This window comes from Mesocricetus auratus, unplaced genomic scaffold, assembly GCF_017639785.1.
Source record: "Mesocricetus auratus isolate SY011 unplaced genomic scaffold, BCM_Maur_2.0 Super-Scaffold_4256, whole genome shotgun sequence".
Taxonomy (NCBI): domain Eukaryota; kingdom Metazoa; phylum Chordata; class Mammalia; order Rodentia; family Cricetidae; genus Mesocricetus; species Mesocricetus auratus.
In genome coordinates, this window is record NW_024429182.1 from 36,145,130 (window position 1) to 36,168,218 (window position 23,089).

The following is a 23,089-nucleotide window of genomic DNA, read 5'->3' on the forward strand; positions in this document are numbered from 1 at the left end:
AAATTTTGAGTGGGGTAAGTCAGTGCTAGTGAGATGGTAAATAGAACCATGTGTGGACAAGACAACGAACCCATCTGTCTTCTAGTGAAAGTCTCAGCACCCGCGGCCTGCTTGAAACAGTGAAACGGAATGTTTACCCACCTGAGACTTAACGGAACTTGTAGTGTGCCCTGGCTGCTGGACCAGATAGAAACTGGGGAGTCCACTGTTAGGGGCGCCTCACAGACCAGTCCTGGGCTTCTTAATGTCCACTTTACATGTCTGACTGGTTTCCAAGGCAGCAGAGATCTCATTTGAGGGAGGGTATGGACACACTGCCGGAGTGGTTGTTATAGTATGATGTTTTTTACTCTTTTTTTTTTTTTTTGGTGTGGGGGGAGACACCCAGCTCCCAAATAACTCACTCACAGAGTCTTATTCTTGCTTATAAATGCCCAGCCTTAGCTGGGCTTGCTTATAGCCAGCTTTTTTTTTTTTTTTTACTTAAATTTCCCATTTACTTTTTTCCTCTGTTTACTTTCTTTCTCTGTTTCTTCATACCTTACATTCCTCTTATTCTGAGGTTGACTGGGTGGCTGGTCCCTGGTATCCTCCTCTCCTTGTTCTCTCATTGTTCCTCCTATTTTTTGTTTTGTTTTTCTCCCCCCTCCTTTTTTTTTTATTTAAGTTTGTTTCACATGTCAATCCCAGCTCCCTCTCCCTGCCCTCCTCCCCTACCCCTCCCACCAGGCCCCTCATTCCCCCACCCCATCTCCACTCCAATCCCCAGGGAGGGTGAGGCCCTCCATGGAGGATCTCCAGAGTCTGTCATTTCATCCAGGGCAGGGCCTAGGCCTTCCCCCAAGAGTCCAGGCTGAGAGAGCATCCCTCAATGTGGTATGGGAAGCCAAATTCCATTTGTATGCCAGGGATAAATGCAACCCAAAGCCTCATAGATTACCTAGGCCTCCTCACTGACACCCACATTCAGGGGATCTGGATCAGTCCCATGCTTTCCACACAGCCATCAATCTGGGGTCCTTGTTTTGTTTTTCAAGACAGTGTTTCTCTGTGTAGCCTTGGAGCTTGTCCTGGCACTTGTTCTGTAGACCAGGCTGGCCTTGAGAGATCCTCCTGCCTCTGCCTCCCAAATGCCCTGCTCCTATTTAACTCTACCTTCCAGCCCCGTCTTTCCTTTCTTCTGCCTCGCTATTGGCCATTCAGCTCTTTTATCAGGATCATCAGGTGTTTCAGACATGCGAAGAATCACCGCTTCACTGAGTTAAACAAATAGAGCACAAACAAAAGTCACACCTTAAAATAATATTCTACCTCCCTGCTGGGTGAGAGGTCATCCTAACGCCAGGCATGGGAGTGCACGTCTGTTGTCCCGGCACTCTGAACTCCAAGGCTCAAAGGTAACAAAAGCAAATAAGTTTGGGCTTTTGTCAGTTGCTTTTGAGGCATCGATATGTAGCTCAGACTGACCTAGAGTTTAAAATAATTCTCCCTTTGTCTCCAAAATGTTAGGGTTGCAGATGTTCCACCATGCTTGACAATAATTAAAATTTTGATAGCAGGCTGCCAGGTTTTGCACTACACAATTTAAGACACCACTATCCAGAGATAACAGTAACTAGGCTGGGATAGAAATGATGCCACCCACCAAGAACTACTCAGAATATAAGGCTGCAGCAGGAGATCACAAATGCAAGTCTATCCTGGGCCACACAAGACCATCTCCACTCATATTCTATCAGGTATGGTAGCACATGACTTTAATCCCAGTACCCAGGAGGCAGGGCCAGGAAGATCTTTTGAGTTTGAAGCCAGCCTAGTCTACAGAGTAAGTTCTAGTCCAGCCAGACCCTATCTCAGAAAACAAAAGATAAACTCATATTCTGGAAGCAAGCTGAATTGAAGAAAAACACTGCGTTATGAGCCACAATTCAAGCCGAAGACCCAAGAGCATCGCCCCACTCTGTGGTCACCACAGGCAAGGTTGCTACCTACTCAGTCTAAACTTTAGAAAGCTATTTTTGTTGTTAATAGTGATACATTATTTATGGTTTATTAGAGATTGCCTGAGGATTCAGAAAGCAAAGTCAGCCTCAAGTTATAGAGATCAGGCAGTGGTGGTACACACCTCTAATCCCAGGACTCAGGAGACAAAGGCAGATGGATCCCTCTGAGTTCAAGGCCACCCAGGGCTGCAGGAGATTGAATCAGTCTAAAAGTAACAGAGCTCACGCCACCAACGCCCGCCCGGCCTGTCTCTGGGTCTTTTATTTTTTTGCAACAGTTGTTTTTCTACTTTTGTTTTTGTTTTTTGTTTGTTTGTTTTTTGTAGTGCTGGGAATTGAACTCAGGGACTTGTGCATGCTGGGTAAGTGGTTTGTTACACCCTCAGCTTCTCTTCCATGAGAGAGCGAGTTTGTGTGTGAACTAAATTGTATAAGTTTGATGTTCTTATTAAATAATAAGTTTACAATATGTCTTCTCCTATTATACTTGCCCCAATTTTAAACCCTGTCGCTGCCCCCAAAGACCAGTGTCTGTAAAGATGAAGTTTGTGGAGATCTAAGATTGCTAAGGTATGCTATCTCCCATCCTCTAAGGTAGAAGCAACAGGAAATAATTTCCACTTGCATTCTTGTACAGATTTGTCTTTTACAAACGGAAGCAGCTCCATGTCACAAAGAGACAAAAGGAGGCACAAAGCTATGGAGCGTCTCATGAATGTAGACTGCTTTTTGGCTGGGGATTAAGTTCGGTTGGTAGAGTGCTTGCCTGGGGGTTCAAAGTCCTAAGTTCAGCCCCCAGTACTATGTAAGTGGCATGGTGACATGTCACGTCTGCTGCGCGGCCTGTGTCCGAGAACGTGCGGAGGGGATTGACAACACAGAGACTCGTTCAACGATATAAAGAAAACTTTAAACAGGCTCCAAAAAGGTTCAAGAAAACCTCCTAAGAAAAGCTCCCACCAGAGAAGCTTCTGCTCTCTCCTCTACCCTGGCTGGTTCGCTCTGACACCAGAGGTGGATGTGTGTGGGTTTGAAGGTGCGGTTAGTCTTTTGACAAGGTCGAGGTCAGGGCGGTTTCCGTGGGAAGGCCTTTTCCAGGAACTTATTGTATCGTTTTTAGTAAACATGTTTTTACTAAACATTGTCTTATAGCTGCCTACTCCCAGGCAGAAGGGGAAGTGGGTCTCTACTCAAGGTCTGGTGTTCCCACAATTCACCCCTTTTTATTTTCAAATGAGGCACTCCTGGCTTAGGTCAGGTAGGGTCACCCTCCCTTTCCCGTCTTTGGGGGACCTTGAATCCCTGTCTTAGGTGGGAGGGGTCTTCCCCACAGGTTGCCCGTCGTCAGAGACACCCCAACCTTAAATCATCTGTAACCAACCTTCATGGCTATCGGGATTGCCATGGGCTAAGCTAAGCAATACTTGGTTACGGATCTCTTGCCTCTGGAACAAGGCACGTTTGAGCTCGGCATAAAGCACATGCCTAGAATTCCAGCACTTAGGAGATCGTGGCAGGAAAATCAGAAGTTTAGGATCATAGCTATTTGAAGGTCAGCCTAGGATACACACATCCTGTTTCAGTTAGTAAATCTATGCCACTTTTCAAGATAAAATCATGACTGGGTGCATAAGAAATTGCTTGGAGGGGCTTGGTGAAGTTGATAATGTGCTTGCCACAAAAAACATGGTGACCTGAGTTCAGATCTCTAGCACCTTCGTGAAAAAATAGGGTTTGGCAGCACACACTTGTGATCTCAGTGCAGAGGTGGCAGGGACAGATGACTCTCGAGTTCCCTGGCCCTGAGCTTCAGAGCCACTGAAAGACCCTTGCCAGAACAAAAGGTGGAGAGCAGCTGAGAAGACACCTATCATTTTGTCGTGACCCTCTCATCTCCACATGTGCATACCACATGAGTGTCAAGAGTCCTTGGTTTGACCTAACTAGTGATGATATTGGAGTAGATACTGAGGCCTTGACTAAGGGCCTACAGTGTGTACAGGGACTTACTTCATTGTTGATTTTTTTCCTTCAGTGTCAGGAACTTAACTTAGGGTTTCACACATGCTAGACAAGCCTACTTCTGACACATACTCCCAGTTCAGAGACTCACTTTCTGAGTCTGCATCTGCTAGAGACAGAATGCAGATTCCAATGTCCCATATCCCCTGCTCCTGTCAAATAAGAAATAGAATGTACCAGAACAGACTTATTGAACCATTTATAAGAATGTTGAGGAAAACACCTGTACCCACCAGCATCATTGCCTCCCAAGGACTTACTATCTAAGAACGGAGTCAGGCATGTAAGCCAGGCCTCTGAGGACAACTGGTGTGGTCTGTCTTGGTACTGGAAAGCCCACCTGGTGTTTTGTTTTAGGAACTGGAGAGATGCTTGGTAGAGGACCAGAGTCCTCTTACAGAGGACCGGAGTCTTCAAATCCCAATACCCATGAATGGCAGCTCTCAACTGTCTGTGACAGTTCCAGGGGATTAGATGCCCTCTTCTTGCTTCTGCAAGTACCCACACATATGTGGCATTCTTGTGTGACAAAACTTCTCCTAGGGAGATGCAACACACATCTACTTACTCCAGATGGGGAGCCCATGACAGACCAAAGTACAGACACCACCAAAGTCCAACTTGGTGAACCAGTGAGTTTTATTGGGGTCACTTACAGGAATATGAGGGGTTCCTTACAGGAACAGAAATGATTCTCAACGCTGGACGGTGGTAGTGGATGCCTTTAATCGCAGCACTTGGGAGACAGAGGCAGGCAGATCTCTGTGAGTTTGAGATCAGCCTGGTCTACAAGAGCTAGTTCCAGAACAGCCTCCAAAGTCACAGAGAAACCCTGTCTCGAAAAACACCAAAAAATAAATAAATGAAAGAAAGAAAGAAAGAAAGAAAGAAAGAAAGAAAGAAAGAAAGAAAGAAAGAAAGAAATGACTCTTAAGACAGCTGCATCACCAAGGCCCACCCCAGCATGGGTGACAGCTCACAAAAGTAGGGAAACCTGGAGCACACTTCACTGCCTGCGGCCAGCTCAATAGCTTGGAGAGTGTCCTGTCCAAGAGACTCTGGTCCGAACCTCCTCCAGGGAGTTTGACCAGTCTCTGCTTCTTCCAGGCAGCTTGTCTGACTCTCAGCTTTTATCGCTTTATCTAGCAGGAAGGGTCAGTTTCAGGGACTTCCTGAAGCTCTTTTGAGTCGTTTACCTTCCTGTTTAAGGAACTTGCCTACATACTGGAATGTTTCAATCTCAGAGAAAACTGTTACACAACAGGCATACATTCACACATACATACATTAATTATATATATTTGCACTCAGGGCAGAGGCAGGTGGATCTCTGAGTTTGAAGATAGCTTACTTCACATATCAAGTTCCAGAACAGCCAGGTCTACATAGTAAAACCCTGTCTCAAAAAAAGGGGGAGGGGCTAAAAAGATGTGTCAGCAGTTTCTAGCACCCATATGGTAGTTCACACACATTGATAGACATAAATAAACCTTTTAAAAAAGAAACAATTGCTGCAGAATCACTCAAATCCGCCAGTGAGGTGAACGTGGGTTTTCTGGTTTTTGTTTTGGGTTTTTTTTGGTTTGGTTTTTTGTTTTGTTTTGTTTTGTTTTGTTTTGGTTTGGTTTTTTGAGACAGGGTTTCTCTGTATTGTTTTGGAGGCTGCCCTGGAACTCACTCTGTAGACCAGGCTGGCCTCAAACTCACAAAGATCCTCCTGCCTCTGCCTCCCAAGTGCTGTTTTTAAAAGGATTCTGTTCACTATAATAATAATCGGTCATTATTATTATTTGTTTTTTTTTCAAGACAGGGTTTCTCTGTGTAGCTCTGACTGTCCTAGAACTCATTCTGTAAACCAGGCTGGCCTGGGACTCACAGAGATTTGCCTGCTTCTGCCTCCCAAGTACTGGGATTAAAGGTGTGCACCACCACCATCTGGCTTTCAAACATTCAAAATGCAATTTATTTTATTTTATTTTTGTCATTATCATTTGGCATATCTAGAAGAGGCCAGAGGAAGTTAGAATCTATATTATTCAATGTCTAAAACCAGGGACAAAATGAACAATTTGAAATTCTTCATTTGGCCAGGTCCCAAGTTGAAATCACATGTACTACAGGTGTTTTCAGTCAGAAAGGCTATGTTTTGTAACTAAGGAGCCCAAACTTGGACTTGACTGGTGAAGATTTACAGGTGCTGTATGAATAACAATACTAGCAGCCAATTGGCTGATTCTAGCATGTATACTACTTGGCTTGTGAAATTTTTATAAATGTCTCTTAAATCCAGCCTCCAGGTTCTCGGAAATCAGTTGCCTTCATCTGATTCCCATGACTTGTTTAAACAAAAAGGCAGCTTTTTTTCATCTGCAAGATCATACACTTAAGTGTCAGCTGCCTGTGGGTAGATACAGAGGAAACAGGCCCTGCTGTGAATTTACAAGCCAGTTGAGCAGCTGTACTTCTTGGCTAAGAAAGCCCCACTCCCAACCCGGAAGACTCTCTATGAGCCCATAGGTAACCGGCACCCATCAGCTGCTTGTGACGTCATCTTTACTCATCAGTTTGCTGATGGTCCACCTGTCAAAGGTGGTCGCCACTAGAAAACGGCAACAGCCTTGGCTGAGGACCCTCACCCACTGAGCATGCCTCGCCAGTGCTTTTGGGGTAGGTAAAACAGGGCTTCCCTTGCGGGATGGAGTCTGAGTGACACACAGAACCAGACCCAGGGACAGAACTTAAAAAAGGCCCTACCAGCCAGGAGGAGGAGGGAGAGGCATTCTCAGAGAAGGCAGCCACACCCTCTTTGGTAGAATTTGGAAGTCACTGGAAGGTCTGAGAACTTTGCCCTCTTCCCAACCTCAGGGCCGGCTGAAGCAGCTGGACTTGAGAAGCTCTGTAATGTCAACACCACGGCTTAAATAAATCCTAAGAGAAAGAGAAATCCTAAAATCTCTAAGAGTAAAAAACAACAAGCAGGACTAGAGAGGTGACTCAACAGTTAAGAAGAACATTGACTGCTCTTCCAGAGGTCCTGAGTTCAATTCCCAGCAACCACATGGCGGCTCACGACCATCTGTAATGAGATCTGGTGCCCACTTCTGGTGTGCGAGCATACATGCAGACAGAAAACTGTGTACACAATAAATAAATCTTTTTTTTAAACTGTGATGTAAGGCTGCCCAGGCTTTGCGTTGCACAATTCAAGATGCCACTTTCCACAATGACTGTAGGATGAGATGTAAATGATGCCACCAAGTACTGTACAGGACATTTAAGCGTGTCCACCTAACCCTGCTGGACCTTGTCTTGCCGGTTCATCCACGATCCTTCAGGATCCACGAAAACACCCTCTGATCTGCCTCCTCCTGTCCCCAGCCAGGAACTTGCTCATCAGGTGCCCCTGTTAAATATCTTGAGTGCTCAGGCTGGGAAAGGCCAGCTTGGCTCTCCTTCCTTTCCTGCACTCCCCGGAAGCTAGTATAATGGAGAGATGGCCCAGGGGTTGAAGACATGGCTCAGTGGTTAGGAGTACTCACTGGCTGCTTTTGCAGTGGATCTGGGTTTGGTTCCCAGCATCCACAGGGTAGCTCAAAACTATCTGTAGTTCCAGCTCCCCAGGGATGCTTGTTTTGGACCTTCCCGAACACCAGGTTTTCATAAGACATGCATACGTGTGAGCAAAACATTCCTACATATTAAAAGAAAAAAAGAATTGCAAGTTATACCAAAAGGTAGAAAATGACCCAAGTCTAATGGAATGTCGTTCAAGTGTGCAAAGCCCTGGACCGAAAGGGGAACAGAGTAAAGTCACACCCTGAGCAGCAAGGCAGGAGAGCAATCCAGAGCCCGGAGAGGACAGAAAAAGTTCTTTCTTCTGAAGGAGAACCAAGACCTTTCCTTTCTTCCTGCTCAGAGAGGGGCCTGAGGAGCGTAATTATTTCTTGGATCTGGTGTGCCTCCATCCTTCAGAGGAGGGGCATAGAAGGGGGAGGGGGAGGGACTAGGGCTATTAATAGCTTTGGCTGTGCCCGAAGAATGACACTCGGATCTATAGAACCAAAGGGTACCGAGCCTGTGCAGGTGGCCACTTCCTTTGCTGTGCCCTGGTGCCAAGGCTTTGACATGGAAAGAGAAGAAGTCCCAAGAGCAGCTTGGAGAAGAGGGAGGTCCCCCAGAAACTTGAGGGAGTGAGGCTCACTTGGGGAAGGCTGAAGATTCCCAAAAGGGACAACTCAGGGATACCCACACAACTACAATCCCCAAAAGAACTTATTCTCACTAAGGTCAGTTAGAAGCAGTGTGGAGATCAGTCATTAAAATTTAAACAATATTAAGCCAGGTGTGGTGTTGCAAAGCAGTGATGCTAGCACTTAGGAGCCTGAAACAGGAGGATTGCCACCAGTGTAGATGCATAGTGACCTCCAGGACAGCCTGGGCCAAGAATGAGACCCTGTCTCAAAAAAAAAAAAAAAAAAGCCAACCATGGTGGCCTATGCCTGTAATCCCAGTACCTGGGAGGTGGAGGCAGGAGAGTCAAAAGTTCTGGGGGCTGGAGAGATGCCTCAGTGGTCAGTGTGCTCTTCCGGGTTCAGACTTTGTTCCCAGCACTCATTGGTTCTCTAGGTCCAGGGCATCTAATACCCTTTTCTGGCCCCACGGTCATTCAGGAATATGTAGCCTGCACATAGATGTAAATAAAAATTTTAAATAAAAAAGTTTCATGGCCAGTTAAAGCTACATAAGGTTCAGCTACAAAAAAGCATCTGAGGTCAGCCTGGACTACTTTAAGACCCTGTCTCAAAAAACTAGAATGAGATGACCATGGTTGAGGAAAGGATAGGGAGGTTACTTAGACCAAAATTAAAGATGCATGAAAAACCTTCATGGAAATCAGTTATTTTTATTGAAAAATAGAATTTTTTCATATAATATATTCTGATTTCAGTTTTCCCAGTACCCACGTGGCAGCTCATAACTGTAGTTTCAATTCTAGGGCATCTGTCACCTTCACAGGCATACAAGTAGGCAAAACACCAATGCACAGAAAATAAGTAAATCTTTTTTTTTGTTTTTTTGAGACAGGGTTTCTCTGTGGCTTTGGAGGCTGCCCTGGAACTCGCTCTGTAGACCAGGCTGGCCTTGAACTTACAGAGCTCTGCCTGCCTCTGCCTCCTGAGTGCTGGGACTAAAGATGTGCACCACCATCGCTAGGCTAAGTAAATCTTTTTTTTTTAAATAAAAATATCCCCTAAAGACACAAAACCAGAAACCATAATAAAGCAAGAACCTATATGTTTTTTTTAATGCCCAGTCCAAAAAAAAAACCCTCCAAAAAATACCACTGAGTTTGTTTTGTGTTGGCCATCTACTGCTGGACACGGGGTCTGCCCCTAAGTGTGGAAACTAGCTACTTTATAGTCTAACTTAAAACTGTATTTTTTAAGACAGGAGCAGTTTTGTGGTGAGTCAAGGCCTGAAACAATGTGTATGACATGGGCACAGACATTTCAAGGATAAAGTCCTCAGACCCATGGAAAATCAACAAAGCCTTCCCATTTGATCAAATTGGGAAAGGTAAAGCCTCCTGGTTCATGTGTGTTCAAAAACTGGCAACTACAGCTTCCTCTTCCTGGAAGTTTACAGCGAGGGACTTCTCACCTCCAGACTACTCAGCTTCTCCCCATTGTGCTGTACAAAACAGAAGTACTGAACATCTGAGCTGTTGTGGTAGTTGGCGCCACCCATCACTGGGCACACAACTCACCTCACTCCAGCTTTTCTGTGTACATGGCTGTCACTTCTTCATTCCCTCACCATCCCTAGTCTGAGTGTCAGGATCAAGGCAAGGTGATATAGCAGAGTTTGAGCACAGGTACCCTGCAGGGGCAGACATGCTTCCCTGAGAAGGCATGAGTTATTGCATGCAAATCTCTCCATGCATGTGGTATAAAATGAATCTCATGCAGGCCACCACACACGTACACACATAAAAATTAAGGAGAAAGAAAGAGAGGAGAATAGAGAATATGTCTCCCTGCTAGGCAAGGGATACTTCCCTACCATTTTTTGGCCCTGGAGGCCACAGAGACCACCAAAATAACAAAGGTGACTGCCACTGCTCCTGGTTGACCACTATAACTAAATAGTAAGACCCTTCTGCTAAAGACACTAACACTTTGATTGTAGGACATATGGAAATCATATTAGAACTCCAGGAAACTTCCTCCCTGCTGGCTAGTTTTCATAGTGCTAGAAGGTGCAATGTAGGCCACAGGGGAGAAAAACCATCAACGGTGTTACACAGGTGAATGCCAAATGATATAAAACTGACCTACCAGTAAGATGCACCCACTGGTGTAATAGTGGCATAAATGTTATGGGAGCTAACCACCTGCTTTCTGATTGGTTTGAGGCCTGTTCCACAGCACCTCAACTACTGTTGTTTTACTAAATGGACATGCTATCAAATCTAAGTATTTGCTTTACTTATAGATTAGGGCTGCTCTCAACCTTACCCACAGAAGCTTATTTTTGCAGTAGCTAATAATTAATGGAGAGACTTATACCAAGTCACAGTACTAAGAACAAGTGACTATTGAGTCCTCAGCCTTAAGTAGGACATTTTTAACCCCTCCCCTCAAGACTCAGGGTACATGGAGGAATGGGGTGTGGTGAGAGAATGTAGGAGCCAGAAGATGTGGAGGAGTGCTGTAAAATGCTGTCTCCTGGACAGGATAGTATCATTGCACTTATGAGCTCACTGCACAGGATCAAGTCAACAAGACCAGTCAGCATTTTAGCAGATAGCACTAACTGAACTCTGGGTTTAAGGGAGAGAGAGAGAGAGAGAGAAAGAGAGAGAGAGAGAGAGAGAGAGAGAGAGAGAGAGAGAGAGAGAGAGCGAGAGAGAGAGAGAGCGCACCATGGGCAAGTGGAAGGGATATAAGTTGGTGGGGTGTGGGGTGTGTGGGAGGGGAGTAATTGAGGACTGATACGATCAAGGTACATTATATACATGTATTGAGGTTGTTAAAGAATAAATGAAAGCTTTTTAAAAACAATTAAAAATAATTAGTAATACTAATAACATGGGCGTAAGTAGTGCTGAAAATTTTTTTAGAATGCCTTTCCAAGTTGCTTAAAGCCTAGAGAAGGAAAATGACATGTTTAGTAGACATAAATTATAGGATTAGCACAAGCAGTCATTGAGCTGATGAGTCAGAACTTATAAATTGGCTTTGTTTGGGTCTTCCCAAGTAGGTTGAGGAGTGTGTATGTGCATGTGTGCACGTGTATGTGTGTCTGTGTTTGTGTGTTTAATGGCATGATTCTTTTTTGTGCGAATTATTTTTAAAATTTTATTTTTCATTTTACATACTAGTCCCAGTTCCCCTCCCTCCACTTCTCCCACCTCTCCACCTCCCCCTTCCCACCCCCATCCATTCCTCAGAGGGGGTAAGACCTTCCTTGGGGAGTCAAGGAAGTCTGGCATACCAAATTGAGGCAGGACCAAGCCCCTCGCCCTGTATCAAAGCTGAGCAATGTATCCCTCCATAGGGAATGGGCTCCAAAAAGTCAGTTCATATGCCTGGGATAGGTCCTGATGCCACCGCCAGCCCTCCTCCCCAACAGATCAAGCCACATAGCTATCACCCACATTCAGAGAGTCTAATTCAGTCCCATTCAGGTTCCCCAGCTGTCAGTCCATAGTCTGTGAGCTCCCACTGGCTCAGGTTAGCTGTCTCTGTGGTTTTCTCCATCATGATCTTGACCCCTCCCCACTTGTTCATATGATACCTCCTCCCTCTCTAACATAAATCCAGGAGCTCAGCCCAGTGCTTGGCTGTGGGTTACTGAATCTGCTTCCATTAGTTTTATGGATATAGGTTTTATGATGACAATTAGCGTAGTCACTAATCTGATTAAAGGGGAAGGCCAGTTCAGACACTTTCTCCACTATTGCTAGGAGTCTTAACTGGGGTCATCCTTGTGGATTCCCGAGAATTTCTCTAGCACCCAGTTTCTCCCTAACACCATAATGGCTCCCTCTATCAAGATATCTCTTTCATTACTTCCCTTGCCATCCTTCCCCCAACTTGGTCTTCTTGATCCCTCAGTTCCCATTCCCCATTCCCTTCCTTCTACCTCCCCTCCCAGGGTATCCAGGAAATCTTAACTGTTTTTCCTTCCTGGGGCCCTCCATGTCTGTCCCTCTTAGGTTCTTACCCAGCTTCTCTGGGGCTGTGGATTGTAATCTATATGTTTTGCTTTAAACCTAATATCCACTTATGGGTGAGTGTATACTGTGTTTGTCTTTTTGACTGGGTTACCTCATTCAGGATGTTTTTTTCTAGTTCTATCCATTTGCCTGAAAATTTTGAGATGTCATTGGTTTTTTTGTTTGTTTGTTTGTTTGTTTTACCACTGAGTAATACACCATTGTATAAATGTACCACATTTTCTTTATCCATTCCACCGTTGAGGGCATCTAGGCTGCTTCCAGGTTCTGGTTAATACAAATAATGCTGCTATGAACACAGTTTATCAAATGTCCTTGTGGTATGATTATGTATCCTTTGGGTATATGCCCAAGAGTAGTATTGCAGGGGTCTTTTTTTTTTTTTGAGACAGGCATTTTTTTTATTTATTTTTCAGTTTAAATTTAGATTAGAAACAAGGTTGCTTCACAAGTCAGTTCCAGATCCCTCTCCCTTTCCCTCCCCTCCTCCCGTGCCCTCCCCCTGCAGGGGTCTTGAGGTGGATTGATTCCTAATTTCCTGAGAAACCCCCATTCTGATTTCCAAAGTGGCTGTACAAGTTTGCACTCTCACCAGCATAAGTTGTCATTGGTGTTTTTGATCTTAGCCATTCTGACTGGTGTAAGATGGTATCTCAGAATCATTTTGATTTGCATTTCTCTGATGGCTAAGGATGTTGAGCAATTCCTTAAATGTCTTTCAGCCATTTGAGTTTTTTCTACTGAGAATTCTGTTTAGATTTGTATCCCCATTTTTAAATTAGATTATTTGGTATGTTGGTGTCTGGTTTCTTTATATATTTTGGAGATCAGCCCTCTGTCAGATGTGGAGTTGGTGAAGATCTTTTCCCATTCTATAAACTGCTGTTTTGTCTTGTTGATCATATCCTTTGCCTTACAGTAGCCTCTCAGTTTCAGGAGGTCCCATTTATTAATTGTCAATCTCAGTGTCTGTGGTACTGGTGTTATGTTCAGGAAGTGGTCTCCTGTGCCAATGCATTCAAGGTTACTTCCTACTCTCTCTTCTATCAGGTTAAGAGTAACTGGATTTATGCTGAGGTCTTTGATCCATTTGGACTTAAGTTTTTTTTTTTTGTTTGTTTTTTGTTTTTTTTTACGAGACAGGGTTTCTCTGTATTGTTTCGGAGGCTATCGGTCCAGCCCGGCCTCGAACTCACAGAGATCCGCCTGCTTCTGCCTCCCGAGTGCTGGGATTAAAGGCGTGCGCCACCATCGCCCGGCTGGACTTAAGTTTTGTGCATGGTGATAGGCATGGATCTTCTACATGTCAGCATCCAGTTATGCTAGCACCATTTATTGAAGTTGTTTTCTTTTTTACATTGTACAATTTTGGCTTCTTTGTCAAAAATCAGGTATTCATAGGTGTGTGGGTTAATACCAGGGTCTTCGATTTGATTCCATTGATCCATATGTCTGTTTTTATGCCAATACCAAGCTGTTTTTATTTATGTAGCTCTATAGTAGAGCTTGAAGTCAGGGATAATGATGCTTCCAGAAGTTCCTTTATTGTACAGGTTTGCATTGGCTATCCCAGGTTTTTTGTTTTTCCATATGAAGTTGAATATTGTTCCTTTGAGGTCTGTGAAGAATTGTATTGGGATTTTGATGGGGATTGCATTGAAACTGTAGATTGCTTTTGGTAAGATTAATGGCATGATTCTTGAATCTCTAAGTTTCTAGTCTTTACTCATTTTAAAAATAAACTATAAAATGATAAGGTATAGCTAACACACACTTGTCGAACCTGTGTTTCTGTTAAAGAATTGCCACCGGGAAGTGGTGGAACACACCTTTTCCCAGCACTAGGGAGGCATAGGCATGCAGATCTATGTGAATTCAAGGTCAACCTGGTCTACAGAGGAAGTTCCAGGACAACCAAGGCTACACAGAGAAATTCTATCTAATAAAAAAACCAAAAAACAAAAACCAAAAAGCAAAAAACAAAAGAAAATAAACAAAACAAAAAAATTCATTGGTAGCTGTGTGTGATGTTACATGCAATCCAAGTATTTAGGAGGCTGAGGCGAGAGAATTGGGAGTTCCAGGCCAGCCTGAGCTACAAGACAGAACCTTGTCTCCAAAAAAGAAAACCAAATACACAAAATTATTGCCTTGGTAAATTTACCCAAGATGCTAAGCACTGTATGTTTGCCTTTATCTAGTATTTCATTCATTCGACTGATTTTTGTCAGTTGTCCATTATTGGAGGTGGAAGGTGCCGGGATCAGCTCCAGGTCTTGCATTCACACTGGTCAAGTATTCCAGCAGTGAGCTACATGTATTTTCCTTTATTTTTATTTATTATGTATGTGTATGCCTGTGAGTGGGGGGTGGCCCATGTACTTTGGTGTGCATGGGGTGGTCAGAGGGCAACTTTGTGGAGACAATTGTCTCCTTCTAAATTTATATACACCCTAGGAATCAAATTCAGGTCATGATGGGGAAGTCCTGTGTATATGTCAATAAAGCACTGTTGGCCAATAGGGAAGCAAGATAGGTGGGACTAGGAGTCTAGGAGGACTCTGGGTAGGAGAAACACAGGGAGTCACAAAGTAGCCCACCAGAGAAATAAGATGTCCGGCTGGACCTTTCTCTGGTAAGAGAAATACTTAAGATTAACAATTATGGAGTAGTTAAGTCAGAGCTAGCCAGTAAGAAACAAGCAAGTCCAACAGCTTCATAATTAATATAGCATCTTGTGTGTTATTTGGGGACTACATCGCAGCAGAGCCCAGGCGACTGGTGGGGAAAAACCAAAGCGGCTAGCAAGGAAAAGGCTTCACTCTACAAGGTCATATCAGGCTTATACAGCAATCGTTTTACTCACTGAGCCATCTTGCCAGCCAACAATTGCATGTATTTATTTATTTATTTGTGTGTCTGTGTGTGTGTGTGTGTGTGTGTGTGTGTGTGTGTGTGTGTGTGTGTATTTTCAGACATCCATGGAACCATGAGGACTGGACCCCTGGAGCTGTAGTTATAGGTGCTGTGAGCCATCCATTGATTCATTGTTGGTAAAGATGATTAAACTCTAGAAGCCCACGATTGAATAGTCTGATTCAAGCCACAAAAAGTGAGTAAGCCCTCCACTCAAGAATCTATGCTCTAGTGGAAGAAATAGGACAAATAAGAAGAAATTAATGGCATGGATTGTGGAAAGAATTGTGATCTAGAATTTTATGGCCAAAGTCTTGGCTCCTAGAACTTGTCAAGTTTGGCTCAGCCATCTGCCTGGATATGCCAATTAAAAAAGATGAGTAATGGTGAGAAGCAGAGAGGAGATTTAAACAGTGCACATTGGGAAGAGGAACAAATAAAGGGGTTGATGACCCCAAGTTCACCTGTCAAGTATTGACATGAGTTTTAGGTTCAAATAGAGAAAGACTAGAATGTGGGGGAGGTAAGAAGCCAGCATAATTAAGCAGGTCTGGTCAAGGTCTTGTCCATCTGTTCATTTGATCTCAGCTCTGATTCTGCAAGGTGATACAAAGAAGTCCTTATTGCTTAAGGAGATCAATATAGTCCCTAGGAGATGGCCCTCTCCAGGTTGTAGCCTTGTCATCAGAAGAGAAATGACCCCACTAGGGTGGGGCAGTGACTGTTGTGTGAAGCCATCTCTCCAGGCGCTGACAGGAGAACTTTTGGTGCCTCTTGGGGCTCTGGGACAGGACATTGTAAAAAGTCACAGTAAGGCACCTCAGTTATTCTGATCTTTGTGTCTTTAGCTTAAAGAGAGAAAGGTGGGTTCATTTCTACACATAAACTCCTCTGGGTCTTTCCAATGTCTGTGTGCAGGAATAGGCAGACAGTCCCAAGTACAGGGGACAGTCACAGAATGAGGGCAGAGACACTGGCTTTCATCCTGCCTTCAGTTACCTTGTGGGCCCCGTGAGGAGTCAGTGCTCATTCGCTGTTCCGTTCCGGTGCTTGACATAATCAGTGTTGGCTCCAACAGGCAGCGACAGTCTCTGCGCAGGCTGTGTGCTGTGCTTTTGTCCTTTTGCTTTCTGCCTGGCTGCACTGGGGTTGTTTACTGTTCAGTATCTTCCTGGAGGATTCCTCCTCGTAGCTGAACTTCATTTGAGACAAAGTCTCACAGTGTAGCCCAGATTGGTTCTAACGCATAGCAGTTCTCCTATCTCAGCCTCCCAAGTGTGGGGATTATAGGCATGCGCTGCTACTCCCAACTGTAACTGAATGTAATAAATAGACCCTTTGGCTACAGGTAAGCAGAGGCGGGGAAGATGAGGAAGGGAATGTAAACTAGGAAGAAGAGGTAGACAGAGAAATTCCAGTGGAGCTTGCTTTTATTATTTCCTGAAGTTTGAAGGCTAAAGCCAAAATTCTATAGTCCTGATAGCCTGGGCTGGCCTGCCGTTCTTAGTGGTAATCAAGGAGAAGAGCTGAGAGGAAAGGTAGAGAGGGGCTTCAGCCAGTGTGACACATGACACACATGTGGTTCTGTGACCCCCTGTCTCTTTAAGGACTGACAGGAACTTTGAGTTCTTACGGGGAGAGGGGGGGAGTTGCAGAGGAAGAATTGGACACCTGCTAAGCAGGTGATCTTAATCTGTTGATGTTCTGAGCCATCATATCTTAGTCACTGTTCTGCAAGAGTTCTGGAGATGTCATCACCTCTGATCTCTTGAGGGAAGCAGTCTGGTTCCCCGGAGATGATTATTTCACATGCCAAGCAGCCTCACTTCATGGGGAACGGCCCCTCTTTGGTAGCAGTTTCATGGAGGGTGATCACTCTGTGGGGCTTACTGTTGCTAGGGCTACTTATATTCCTTATCATAAAAATAATGGTCACTTGGTCATCCCCCCTCTTCCTGAAATTAAAGGTAGCTGCAGAGAAGAGTGCCTCAGGAAGAAAGAAGAAACTCAAGAGACAGAATGACCAGAGAAGGACAGTGTAGACTCAGGTAGGTCAGTGACAGGGCAGTGTCGTCTCCTTTAGGGGACTGATGCTTCTGGGAGAGGAAGGCATCCAGGTGGGCCTGGTCTACAGGTTCCTTCACTCCTGCCCACTGCTCCTGCTTCTCTAGTGGAAGAGAAAGGATGTGTCACAGGGGTCAGGAGTTCACACAGCTGGGGAGCTGCACTGTTTGTACCTGAGACATGGTGGGTTGAGCACCATGCTGCTGTTCATTGCTGGTCTCCCACAGTCACTGAGGCAAATCCAACTCTCGACAAGGCTCTTATCTAGGTATATAAGTCCACAGAATGGTATTAGACACCTGTGCTAGAGATGTAGCCATCAGGAGCAAAAATGTGAAGACTGTAAATATGATCACTTTCAGGCCAGGTATGGTGGTGCATGTCTGTTATCCTAGCACTAAGGGGACAGAGGCAGCAGGATCCTCAAGTCCAAGGCCAGCTTGGTCCACATACAAGTTCCAGGCTATCGAGAGCCATATAACAAAACCCTGTCTCAATAATAACAATAACAATAACAATAATAATAGCTTTCAGTTTTTCATAGTGAGTTCAACTGTAAGATCTTATAATCTTATTTAGCCATTGAGAATAACTTTGATTTTAGTAGGGCTAAGTAAATAAACACTATCAATTTGGAGATGATACACCCTCACCCCTAATACCTGATCTCTTTAACAGATGGGAGGTGGTGGCAGAGATGATGATTATGATGGTGATGATGACAAGTAGGAATTACATCATCTAAGCCATGGCATTGAAGGTAGGTGTGTGTGTGTGTGTGGTGGGGTAAGTTTATATCCCTTTTTTCCTTCTCATTGTAGGAATATGGGAATATGCTTATCAGTTATATAACCTTATTAATTATTATATGATACTGTTATGTTCAAAGAAATGACGATGTCATGCTGACTGCTAAATTTGGATCTCTACCATAATAACAGGTCACAGCTAGTTTGGAGGATTTTTAAATTATTATTATTATTCATGGTATCATTATGCTTATGATAAAACATCCTTATTCTTATGTGAGACTCTGGAATCTAGAGAAATTATGTTAGCCCTTATTTTTCTTTCTATTTTGAAAAACAACACTTGCAGTTTTTTTCTTGAACATGGAAAAATTTATGGCCTGGGAACAATAATAAGAGCATGTCTGTGTTTTTAAGATAACCCTGATAACCTTGGAGTCAGTGTTCTGGATGGACTGAATTAGAAGGGAGAACATAGGCATAGAGATACTAATTTTGGACCTAACTTTATTGCTTTTTTCCTTCATTTGTTCATTCATTAATTCATTCAAAAATTCTTTAGGCTGGGCGTTGGTGGCACACGCCTTTAATCCCAGCACTCGGGAGGCAGAGGCAGGCGGATCTCTGTGAGTTCGAGGCCAGCCTGGTCTACAAGAGCTAGTTCCAAGACAGCCTCCAAAGCCACAGAGAAACCCTGTCTCGAAAAACCAAAAAAAAAAATTCTTTAGGCATATCTTTAATATATCCAGTATAGTTGTGGACACAATGATACAACAATGAGCAAATAAAGCACTTGCCATATTGGAACTCACTTTCACTGTGGAAATACCTTCAACTGTGTAGGAATATTGTCCATCGCTTGTCAATATACAGCACTGATACTGGTAAGTGATGGAGAGAAAAGTTGAACAGGTGAGATGGAGCACTGCAGAAAAATGTAATTGACTCACCACTTTTTCAGTGCACATTTCAGTAGCATTGAGTCTATACCCACTGGCGTATGATAATCAGCACCAGTCATCTCCATAACTTGTTCAGTGTGGAGCTTTTGATAGGATGTTTGAAGGTCCTGGCAACATACAGTCTCATGGGAGCAGAAGCCTGAAGGAGGTGAGAGAATGAGTCTTATAAATCATTAGGTAGATATCGTCTAGCCCCCCCCAAAGCATCCTAGACTATCATCATAGCCCAGATAAGAAGTGGAACACAAGTTTGGTACCACTTCCAGAGCATCAGTAAGGATGGGTTGGGTGTGTAGTTTATCCAAGAGGCCAGTTTGGGTCCAGGCAGAGACAGAGAATGCATTATTGTCCTAGTTAGGCTTCTGTTGTGATTATCAAACACTGACCAAAAGCATCTTGAAGAGGAAAGGATTTAGTTGGCTTATGTATCCAGGTCATAGTCCAAGCTAAGGCAGGAATTTGGAGGCAGAACTGAAGCAGAGGCCATTGTGGAACATTGCTTACTGGCTTGCTCCTCATGCCTTGCTCAGCCTGATTTCTTTTATTGGTTTTCTTAGTATATTTAATTTTTTGTATTTTCATTTTATTAATTTATTTTTTATATTCCAACCAAGTTTCCCCTCCCTCCCTGCCACCTCCCATCTGCTCCTCAGAGAAAGTAAGGCCTCCTCTAAGAAGTCTACCAAGTCTGTCCCATCATCTCATTGAGGCAGGACCAAGGCACCTCTGCACCCCCCACACCCCTGTGTCCAGACTGGACAAAGTATCTCCCCATATAGAATGGGTTCTACTAAGTCAGTTTGTGCATCTGAGTTAGATCTTGGATCCACTGTCAGGGGCCTCATATATTGTCCCAGCCACACCATTGTCATCTATATTAAGGGAGTCTAGTTTGGTTCTATTCCGGTTCCTCATTTGTCAGACCTGAGTCAGTGATCTCTCACTAGCTTGGTCAGCTGATGCTGTGGGTTTTCCCATCATGGTCTTGACTCCTTTGTTCATATTTCTCAACTGTGTTCATAGCAACATTATTTGTAATAGCCAGATCTTGGAAACAACCTAGATGTCCCTCAACTGAAAAATGAATAAAGAAAATGTGGTATATTTACACAATGGAGTACTACTCAGTGGTAAGAAACAATGACATCCTAAAATTTTCAGGCAAATGGAGATAACTAGAAAAAAACATCCTGAGTGAGGTAGCCTAGACCCAGAAAGACAAATATAGTATGTACTCACTCATAAGTGGATACCAGACATAAACCAAAAATACTCAGCCTACAATTGACAGCCCAGAGAAGCTAGAACCTTCTTCAAGAAACAGATGGAAGCAGATGCAGAAATCCACCCCTAACCATTGGGCCAAGCTCCTGGCATATAATTGAAGTGAGGGAGGAGCGATAACATGAACTAAGAAGCCTGCTCTATTATACAGCTCAGGACCACCTTCCCAGGATGGCATCACCCAAAGTGAGCTGTGCCCTTCCACACCAATCATTAATCAAGAAAATGCCCCCACAGACTCTAGGCCAGTCTAATGGAGACAACTCCTCAGTTGAGATTCCCTCTTCCTGGATATGTATAGGATGGTGTCAAGTTGACAAAAACCAACCAACATGATAGCTAAGCACAAGAATGATGTTTACTAAAGCACAGAGAGGATTTTCCTGTTTGTCCTAGGATTTCACATCAAAGAGCACATGGTGATAAAGGAGAATTTATGAGACGGAGAACCCAATGTGTGTGTTCCCTTTCTGTCATTCTTCCATCAGACATGAGCCAAGACTCATGAGCTTGCTTGGGAATATGCCTTTAGCCTGTTCATACATGTTTTGCTTCTGATAGGAGCAGTTACTCATATATTTCTAAGTACATTCCATTTTTCTGGGTACAGAGGGCAAGAGGGAAATGGGCACATCTGTACTTGGTAAACAGAAAGACGTGTAGACCAATCAGTCAAAAAAATGTCATTTCAGGAAGCCTTCAGGTGTTCTAGGAGTTGTGTCCAGTGCCAAGTTTTGCTTGGGAAAAGAATTAAATCATGATTTCTGACCTGCCCCATATTTGAAAAATTAACATGCTTCAGTAATGCCATCCATGACTCCTTGTGTCAAAGCTTCCAAGGGAAATAGAAGAGTCAAAAAACGAAGTTGTGTCCACTTTTGTAGTCACTCTTCTGATTGTCTTTTCTCTGGAAACTTGCAGAGACACTTGAGCATGTTTGCTTTGGGTGGTTGCTTATTTTCTTACTGATATGAAAACCAGTAAGAGGAAATGGCATAGCTTTGCTAACAGGGAGGGTCAGCCCTGTAGATACAGGCAGACCAGCATACATTTGGTGTTTTCTTAGAGGTGTAACAATTGTGAATGTTTTCTACAGGACTGATATGGTTTAGAGTAAGGGTTGATGCACTGTAAAATGTTTGGGCCCAGAGACCAGATGCTCCTCTTATAAAAATGCTCCAGGTACCATTTTGGGTGTGAACAACACATCTTACAACCACTCACTTCCTGGAGGTCTCATTTCACAGGTCCACAGTTTTCTATATGTTGTTACTTTATTTTTGAGACAGGGTCTCATGTATTCCAGTCTGGTATTGAACTTACTATGTACCCGAGGACGACCTTGAACTTCTGATCATCTACTTCCAAGTGCTGAGATTGCAGGAGTCATACACTGTTTATGTGGTACTGAGCTCAAGTCCCAGACTTATGCATGCTTAGTAAGCCCTTGACCAACCGAACTTCATCCCTAGTCCTTCATCTGAAATCCTTGAACTATGAGTTGTAGAATTGCTAGTTTTTTCAGAAATATGGTAATGCATATTATTATAGAATCCCTTCAGGGAAGATTGCACCAGTTCTCTATAATTCAGTGGTTCTCAAGCCGAGAGTTATAACCCATTTTGGGGTCAAACGACCCTTTCATAGGGTTTGCCGAAGAGTGTCAGAAAGCACAGATACTCATGTTATGATAAATAACAGTGTCAAAATTACAGCTAGGAAGTAGCAGCAAAAATAATTTTATGGTTGGATGTCACCACAACAGGAAGAACTTTATTTCAGGGTCACAGCATTAGGAAGGCTGAGAACCACTGTTATATTTAAATATGTAGATATGTGCCCAACTGAGTGTACAGTTATTTACACTAATAGAATAAGGATCATCGTGAATTTACATCAGTTCAGATCAGATTTTACTGCCAATTTCATTTGGGGCATCAGACTTTTGGTTTCAGGGATAAAATACTAAAATTTCAGAATTATCTTGAGAGGCAGATTTCTGTGAGTTTGAGGCCAGCCGGGTCTACAAAGCAAGTTCCAAGACAGCGAGGACTGTTACACAGAGAAACCCTGCTGCAAAAAAAAAGAAAAATCAGAGTTATAGTGATGATATCCTGGACTTGTGTAAAACTTTAACTAGGGAAGCAGAAAACTCATGACAAACTTGAAACCACCCTGATCTACATAGTGAATTCTTAACAAAATCAACCCTTTCTCTAAGAGCTGGGCCTGTATCTCCAAGTTAGACTGATTACCTTACATTCTTCCAGGCCATAGGTTTGATTCCTGGCACTGCAACATAATAAATAGAAAAATTTAAAAAATCTCTATCTCTAAAACAAGCAAATAACTGTGTGGGCCAATCCCATGAGTAGCTGTGATTCAGTGAATCTATGCAGAGTAGATTGCCGACAGAACTCTGGTAGACTAGAGATCTTTCCGCTGTATGTGCTGCACCTGAGTAATAGCCACCAGGAGCAGATGAAGATACATTGTTAGCATTCACCTTCTGCTTCCAGTCTCTGCCTCTGGGTCTTGGCTATCTGAAGAACAAGGTCTCCATTAGGTGAACACAGGGATGTAACTGTGCAGGTTGAACCTCCTTAATCTGAATATCTAGAACCCAGACTGCTTTAAGATACCAAATTTTGCTAGGCATTGGCAGTGCACACCTTTAATCCCGCACGGGAGGTAGAGGCAGGCGGATCTCTGTGAGTTCGAGGCCAGCCTGGTCTACAGAGCGAGTTCCAGGACAGGCTCCAAAGCAATTCAGAGAAACCATGTCCCGAAAAAAACAAAATAAAAACAAATTCTGAGTGCTGATGTGGAAACCCCCATATTAAAATG

General features: G+C 43.6%; 1 long non-coding RNA gene across 4 annotated transcripts in view; it reads right to left on the bottom strand.

The window, feature by feature from the left end:
* Positions 1–23,089, bottom strand: part of LOC121140514 — a 70,329-nt gene that overhangs the window by 4,375 nt on the left and 42,865 nt on the right. For 3 of the 4 annotated variants that reach the window (XR_005877398.1, XR_005877403.1, XR_005877395.1), the window contains one exon: positions 18,947–19,097. This is a non-coding gene — a long non-coding RNA (uncharacterized LOC121140514). Of the gene's footprint in view, positions 1–17,419; positions 17,512–18,946; positions 19,098–23,089 lie in introns of those variants that run through there. The other variant, XR_005877397.1, reaches the window with a different exon arrangement.